Here is an 8,761-nt window from a genome sequence, read left to right as displayed (position 1 = left end):
GTGGTGTCTTGGGCAGTCGGACCTGGAAGGACAATGAGAGAGTGTTTAAAGAGGTTAGTTGTTGTTGTTGTTTTTTTAATTTCTCTCCAGAAGAGGCAGTTAGTCAATAAAGATTTATTGAGCACTAAATATATGTCAAGCACAGTGATAAGCAATGGAGATAAAAAAGAAAGGCAAAAGACGGTCCTTGCCCTTGAGACCTCACAATCTAACAGGAGAGACAACATGCAAAGAAATAATTATAAACAAGCTATATGCAGGATAAAGTCAAGCACAGATGCACATTATCACCACTATTATTCAATATTGCAATAGATATGCCAGCTATAGAAATGAGAAGAAAAAATTAAAGGAGTTAGAACAGGCAATGAGAAAACAAAACTATCACTCTTTGCAGATGATATGATGGTGTACTTAGAGAATCCTAGAGAATCAACTGAAAATAAAACTAGTTGTCATAATTAACAACTTTAGCAAAGTTGCAGGATATAAAATAAACCTACATAAATTACTAACATTTCTACATAATACCAACAAAATCCAGCAACTAAAAAATAAGGAAATTCTATTTAAAATAACTGTGGACAATATATAAAATACTCAGGAGTCTCCTTGCCAAGACAAACTCATGAACTATATGAACACAATCACAAAACACTTTTCACACAGATAAATAAAGTCAGATCTAAACAACTGGAAAAATATTCATTGTTAATGGGTAGGCTGAGCCAATATGACAAAAATGACAATTCTACCTAAATTCATTCACTTATACAATGCCATACTAATCGAACTACCAAAAATTATTTTATAGAGCTAGAAAAAATAAGAACAAAATTCATCTCAAAGAACAAAAGGTCAAGAATATCAAAGGACTTTATGGAAAAAAAATGTGAAGAAAGGTGACCTAGCAGTCCTAGACCTCAAACTGTATTAAAAAGTGGTAAACATCAAAACAATGTAGTACTGGCTAAGAAATAGCGTGGTGGATCAATAGAATAGATTAAGTACACAAGACATAGTAGGTAATAACCATAGTAATCTAGTGCTTGAGAAATGCAAAATCCCAGCTTTTGGGGTAAGAGATCACTATTTAATCAAAATTGCGGGAAAAACTGAAAAGGAGTTTGGCAGAAACCAGGCAGCTAGATGGTTCAGCAGATAGGGCACTGGGCCTGGAGTCAAGAAGACTCATTTTCATGGGTTCAAATCCAGTTTCAGATACTTATTAGCTGAGTGATCCTGGGCAACACACTTAACCCTCTCTGCTTCAGTTTCCTCATCTGTAAAATGAGCTAGAGAAGGAAATGGAAAATCATTCCAGTATTTTTGACAAGAAAACTCCTAATGGGGCCATGAAGAGTTGGACACAACTGAATATAACTGAACGACAACAGAAGGCATAGACCAATATATCACACTATATACCAAGGTAAGGACAAAATGGGTACATGATTTATCCCTTCTACCAACCTGTCCTTTCTTATCCTCCTCACCTCCTATTTCCCTCTAGGATTAGTTAGATTTCTATATCTGACTGAGTTATGTTATTATCTCACTGAGTCAATTCCAATAAGAATTAAGTTCAAGCATTGCCCACCACCTCCCCCATCCTTTCTCCACTGAAAAAGCTCTTTTGGTGTCTCTTTCATGTGACATAATCTACTCCATTCTGCCTCTCCCTTCCTCTTTCTACCTGTGCATCCCTTTTCTCACCTTTGAATTTTGTTGTTTTAGGATATCATCCTATCATAATCAATTCACATCCATTCAGTCCTTCTAACTACCCTAATAATGATAAAGTTCTTGGGAGTTACAAGTATCATCTTCCCGTGCAGACATATAAATAGTTTAACCTTATTGAATCCCTTATGATTTCTCTTTCCTGTTTACCTTTTTATGCTTTTCCTGAGTCTTGCATTAAAATCAAATTTTCTGTTTAGTTCTTTTCATCAGGAATACTTGGAAATTCTCTATTATGTTAAATATCCATTTTTCTTCCTCAAGAATTATACTTACTTTTGCTAGGTAGGTAATTCTTGGTGTAATCCTGGTTCCTTTGCCCCCCAGAATATTATATTCCAAGCCCTCTGATCCTTTAATGTAGAAGCTGCTAAATCCTGTGTTGTCCTAACTATGACTTCATCTTATTTGAATTGTTTCTTTCTGGCTGCTTGTAGGAATATCTGCTTGACCTGGGAGCTGTGGAATTTAGGTATAATATTTCTGGGAGTTTTCAATTGGGATCTCTTTCAGGAGGTGATTGATGGATTCTTTCAGTTTCTTTTTTACCTTATGGTTCTAGGATATCAGGGTAATTGTCCTTAATAATTTATTGAAATATGATGTCAAAGCTCTTTTTTTCACCATGATGTTTAAGTAGTCCAATAATTCTCAAATTATCTCTTCTAGATCTATTTTCCAGTGTGTTGTTTTTCCAATGAGATATTTCACATTTTCTTTTATTTTTTTCACTCTTTTGATTTTGTTTTGTTGTTTCCTGATATCTCATGGAGTCATTAGATTCCATTTGCCCAATTCTAAATTTTTAAGGAATTATTTTCTTTAGTAAGCTCTTGTACCTTCTTTTTCATTTGGCTAATTCTACTTTTTAAAGAATTATTTTCTTCAGTGAATTTATCTTTTTCCTTCTTTTGTGCTTCCTTTACCAAGCTGTAGATTCTTTGCTCATACAGCACAGTGCCTTCTTTGATGCCATGCTGGGCGGTCCTGTGCCAGTGTCTTCTATATTTCACACTTGATTCCAAAGTTCTTTAGAGATACCTTGAAAATGTCCTTGTGTTGCTTATTCTGAACTCCATCTGAGCACTTACCTTGTGTGAGTCCTCTGTAAAACAGTCTTTTAGGCAAACATACATTTGTCATTTGAACAGTATGGTCAGTCCATCAGAGTTGCACTCTCTGCAGTAGGGTTTGAATGCTTGGCAATTTACTTTGAGAAAGGACCTCATTGTCCAGTACCTTATCTTGCCAGGTGATCTTCAGAATCTTCCTAAGACAACTCAAATGGAAGTGATTCAATTTCATACTATGGTGCTGGTATACTGTTCAGGTTTCACAGGCAAACAACAATGAGGTCAGCACTATGGCTCTGTAGACCTTCAATTTGGTAGGCAGTCTAATACTTCTTCTCTCCCACACATTCCTTTGGAGTCTCCTAAACATTGAGCTAGCTCTGGCAACATGTGTGTCAACCGCATCATCTCTGTGTACATGCCTAGAAAATATGTTGTCAAGGCAAGTGAACTTATCCATAGCATTCAAATTTTCTCCACTTGCTATAGTCAATGGTTCCATGTATGGATGGTACAGTACTGGCTAGTGGAGAACATCTGTTTTCTGCTTAAAATTTCAGGCCAACATTAGCACAATCAGCAGAGGATCAATCCATACTCAGTTGTATCTCAGCCTCAGAGGCTTCACTGAGTGCAAAATCATCTGTGAACAAAAACATGTGCACTCAATTTTGATCATGTGGTTTTCTACTCTGACTTTCATATCCCAGGGTTAGGTTCCCATGAATCTTTGAGCTTACTAGTACAGAGTCTTCAGAGCCCTCTGTGGCACTTCAGGATAGGCTGAGTACTTTGGAGTTTTTGGTCCAGGGTTTCCCAGTCTATGTGCCACCCCACCCGGATTGGTGGCTGCTGTTCCTGGTCACTTCCAATGATCTTACTTTGAGCTTTTGACCACACTAGGGCTTTCTTGGGAGAGTACTCTGCTTTCAATGCCTCTGGATATAGAGCCTTGCAGATTTCATGTATCTCTGCCCTGTCTCTGGTTCCACTGATTGGCCACCAGGTTGTCAGGTTGGCACTGTTTGAGTTGGCACCGTCAATCCTCAAAGCCCCCTTTCCTATCACCAGTAAGCTTCTGGCTGACTTTTTGTGAAGTGCTGGGATAAGTCGCTTACTGTAGCTTCTCATTGTATTTCTTGATCCTTATTTGGTCTCATGTGATTGTTAGATTTTTGATAGAATCGGTATGTGGGAATTGGAATGCCTGCCTTCATTCATGTACAAATTTTGTCTAGAAATATAAAGGCCTTTTAATTCTGCTCTTCTATATTAGCTTTTTCCATAGGTGGTTACTATTATTATTGTTACTATATTATTATTATTATTATTCACATACCTTTGGTGCCGACTGCCAATCTTGCGTCAATGTTATGGTATGTGTGGGATTATAGTGTTAGCATAGCAAGGAAGGTAGTGGAGTTAAACTGTGGGGGCAGGAAAGCATAAGCTATAAGCCAGTAGTCCTTGAAGGGTACTCTAATCTCTGTCCCCTGCTGGTCCTATTTCAGCCAACATATACATACATACATATGGATAGATGGATGGATGCAAGTAGGAGCAGAACCTTCTACTAGTAGTATTTGGAAACTAGTCCTTATTATGCTGAGGGTGGTCCTATGGTATAGCAAACTGTATGCTATAGTTATCTTCAGGGTCAGGTATTCATAGGTAACTTCATCTTTCTCTTTGTTGGGTCTACCTTCTCTATCTTGTGAATGTTCCTCTGAAGGTCCTTGTGTGCCTTGCTGTGTTTTTGAGTTTCCTGAGGTTTTTGAATGTAAGGGATTAGTCCAAGATGAATATTTGTTGTAAAACCAGGAAAACCCATCAACTCAAAAATACCCTTCTGGGGAAGTTTTTCTACTTTCAGGGCTTGTAGATGTCAGAGGTTAGAGGTCTGGAACAGTAGCTCTGTTCTGTGTTTTTCTCATTCTCTCTTCTAGCTTCAGAATCCTCCTGACTTTCTTTGCTTTATGTCCCTTCAGAATCAACTGTCTTAGATTTTGTAATCTAATTTGGTGCTAATTGATGTATCTCATATTAATGTTCTTAGGTCATTTTACAGGACTATGACTAACTTTTCCACTTAGATTATAGCATCTTGAATGCAGAGGTTTTGTCCTTTTTTATTGTTGTTATTTCCTAAAGTTTGTACCTAGGACAGTACTCTTCATACAATACATGTTTAATGAATGTTTGCTTACTGATTAGCATGCCTTCTTCAATAGTCCTCTCTAACTCCATTGTTCTCTGTATATCTTTATCTCTTCCCTAACCTAAAGTCTAAAGTGTAGGGAAAATATTTCTTTTCAAGGGGGGCAAAGAAAGAGATTGGTGGGCTGGATATGGAATGGAACAAAAATTAAAATCTGATTTTGTGGTATTCAATTCACATAATATTTATTAAAGAAAATAGGCAGCTCTTCCTGCCCTCTCTCATCTCTACCACCACCTACATTGACCTAGGATCATACACTTTCTGTCAATCACCTTGTGTCAGTGCTCAGGAAAAAATAGCAAGTGAATAGCAAGGAAACTATGGCCTTGAAACAGATTTTCAGCAACAAGTGCTTTGAGGGGTTTCAGAAAGTATATGAGCATGACAGTGTAGAACTAAATGCAAATTGAAATTTGGAACTACTTATTACCTAAGGCAGAAACTTGAAAATGTCTTATACTTTACTGGCTGTCTGGTTTAACTTGCACAGAACAAAACTTTATCACAAAAGCTGGTTATTGCCAACCCGCAGCAGAACATGGCCTCATTGTTGTTGTACCAGACACCAGTCCATGAGGCTGCAATATTAAAAGAGAAGATGACATCTGGGACTTTAGTACTAGTGCTGGTTTTTACACGAATGCCACTGGTGAACCTTGCAAAACCAACTATAGGATGTACTCTTATGTAATAGACAAGCTGTCCAAGCTGATAAATGCCAATTTTCCAGCTGATCCAGAGAAGATACCTATTTTTGGCCATTCTATAGGAGGCCATGGAGCTTTGATTGTGCTTTGAACAATCTCAGAAAATACAAGAAGTCCATGTCAGCATTCTCTCCAATCTGCAATCCAATGCTCTGTTCTTGGGGGGAAAGGCCTTCAGTGGGTATTTAGGATCAGATCAAAGTATGTGGGAGGCATATGGTGCTACTCATCTTATGAAGTCTTATCTAGATTCTCAGTTAGACTTATTAATCAATCAAGACAAAGATGATCAGTTCCTTAAAGATGAGCAATTACTTTCTGACAACTTTATAGCTGCTTATGCAGAATGGAAAATTTCAGTCGTTTTTAGATTACAAGATGGATATGATCATAACACTATTTCATTGCAACTTTTGTTAATGAACAATGAATTTTTAAAATTTTTGTTAACGTTAATGTGAAAATGTAACGATTATAAATAATCAGGCATAATGCAAAATATTTGAACACATAAAGCTTCATATATGAGTAATCTCATAATTATAAAAGTTACCATGTAAACTGAACTTTCGAAAAGACAGAATTACATGTGAAAAATCACTGCCTATGAACATTCATTTTTAATTTTTATCCAAAGCTGACCACCTTCTGAATAAATATGTAAAATCAAGCAATCTGATTCCTTTTTGTTCTCCATAAGTACCCTGATAAAAGACGTATCATAACCTAGGGGCAGTTTGAAATTCTTGTAAAATTAAGTGTAAAGGATTACAGAATATGTAAATGATCAAGTTGATTGTAAGGAATAGAGCTATTCAGATGTACTTGGGGACATGACAATAAGTTGTTGGTCACTGGGTGTATTTGTTCTTAGAGAACTAAATTATGGAAATGTATCTCAGTAACTGAATAAAGAGACAATGTGCAAAAAGAAAAGAAAAGAAAAGAAAAGAAAATAGGCAGCAGAGACAGAGAGAAGAAAGGACCCAAACCTTGAGTCTGTCAGGTCTCAATAAGGAAAGGGAAGCCCCTTCCCTTATATATAAAAGCCCATGGGCTTTGGGTTGAAAGATGCCAACCTTCTGAAAGTCTCCCTTCATCCTAAGGGTATAAACTGAGATCGAGAATTGAGGGAGGTGTATGAATGAGATATGACTTCTGTGAAGACTTCTCAGGGTGGTGATGAAAAGACTGTCTCGAAACTAGAGGTAGGCTCTGAGAGAATGAACAGGCCATAAGTTTAAATTACCTAAACCTATAGGAATTCGGCCCTTAACCCCCTCCTGATTGCCACTGCCACGTCAGCATTAGGTATACTAAATAAGGACATGTATGTTTGGATTGGCTATACTCTGTTTCCTTGTTCTTTGGGAATGGGAAAGATTTTTGGAGCCTAGAATGTAAGCCTGCCTCTCAACCAATGGGAGTAAGGGATAGTGGTGGGGTGGGAATTTCTTGTTTGCTTTAAGATATATAACCTTGCTTTGTCCTTTGTGCCTCGCCTCTCTCCTGCTGGTAATGTACTGGAGGAGTAGAGGCCCCTTCTTGAAAGATTGTAATAAAGAGTAATTTTTGCTTTCTTGAGAAGTCTCTGAGTTTAATTGTGTTAGAGTTGCTGTCCCACACAGTTTTGGAGGTTCCATCAAGACTTGCCCACTTGTGAACGAAATCCCTATCTGGACCTTGGGGGCTGGCGCGCCACTGAAGATTTCTCTGACAGCCCTCAGGCCAGACTTAGGGTGCTTTTGCTGCAGTTGGGTGAGAGCTCGAAGAGGAAACTCGGGGAAGCAAAAATGAAAGAAAGTAGGGCAGCAACCAGATTTTGTGAAGTCAGCTACAGGCAGTGATTAAGGTGCATTGGATCATCACATAAGTTGTACGTGTACAGCCCAAGAGGTAGTGACTCTCATGTCTCCTTATCAGTAGGTTTCTGACCTGGAGGGAAGGTGACAACCCTAGACCAAATTCATTAATTGCTGAGCCCCTGACTCAAGGTGTTGGAGGTGACTCCACCCGGCCAAATTTCTGGTGACATTGAGGGAGCACTAGGGTGACTGTGGGGAGAGGGCGACCTCTTCTGGTGATTAATTGTAATTGTTGAGTCAGTTTCTGACTCAGGGATGAGAGCCAATTCTCCCGACCAAATTCCTTTGTGTGTTGCTCATTAGTAGAAAAATCATGGGCAAGGAACAGTCTAAAATAGCAGGTCAGAAGCTGCCATTTGATATTCCGGAAGACAGCCCCTTAAGGGCAGGGTTTAACGATTGACATGAATTACCAAAAATATAGGGAACAGATTGAGTAATTAAGTGCACTATCAAAACATAAAAGGACAAGAAAATATAAACAGGATTTGTTTCGTGACTTTGTTTCTGTCTGTCACTTGTCTATGTAAGTGTCTATGTAATCTGAAACCCTGTAAATTGTAAAAAATCCTAGCCAGCCAGTGTAGCTTCTAAGAGCCGCAGCTGGATTTATTGCTTGGAAAAAATGTTTTCTTTCTTTCTCTCCCCCTCTCCCTCTCTAAATACAGCAGCCTCAGAGGAGCGGGTGGATGGGAGAGAGGAAAAGAGATGAATACTTTATTATTTAGGTTATATGATTGGTAAAAGGCGAGTTGAGGAGGATCTTTGATGTGTCAGGTCAGAATTAAAAAGAAATAAGATATGTGCAGTTTTAAAGGGACTTTGGTCAAAGTCCATCAGAAAGAAAAGCAAGAAAGTTTAAGCATGTAGGAATGAAAGGAGTCTGGGTAGAAAGAAAAGTATAAGCTGTTTGCATGAACAGTGTGAACAGAGGGTTTGAGAGTAAAAAGGGTTGGAAGCTTTTGGAAAACTCCTTGGGAAAAAAACATTCTCTCTCTATTTTTACATTCTAACTCTGGCCAAGTTTTTGAATGTGAAGGGAAAGACGAGAAAGAAAAGGGGAATTTAGAGCAGGAATTGTCACCATGTGTCTTTTTTAAGGGAATATATAAATTTGTGGAAAATATTTCCTTTTAAAGAGCCAAGAGTATT

At 38.0% G+C, this 8,761-nt stretch overlaps 1 pseudogene; it reads left to right on the top strand.

Annotated features, from left to right (window-relative positions):
• The first annotated feature begins 5,357 nt into the window (after positions 1-5,357).
• On the top strand, positions 5,358-6,174 carry LOC114054504 (annotated as a pseudogene).
• Positions 6,175-8,761: the final 2,587 nt, after the last annotated feature.

The sequence above is a fragment of the Vombatus ursinus genome, unplaced genomic scaffold, assembly GCF_900497805.2.
Source record: "Vombatus ursinus unplaced genomic scaffold, bare-nosed wombat genome assembly UNPS02014813.1, whole genome shotgun sequence".
NCBI classification, from domain to species: Eukaryota; Metazoa; Chordata; class Mammalia; order Diprotodontia; family Vombatidae; genus Vombatus; species Vombatus ursinus.
The sequence above is the reverse complement of the archived record's forward strand: the minus strand, read 5'-3'. Positions and strand labels throughout refer to the sequence as shown.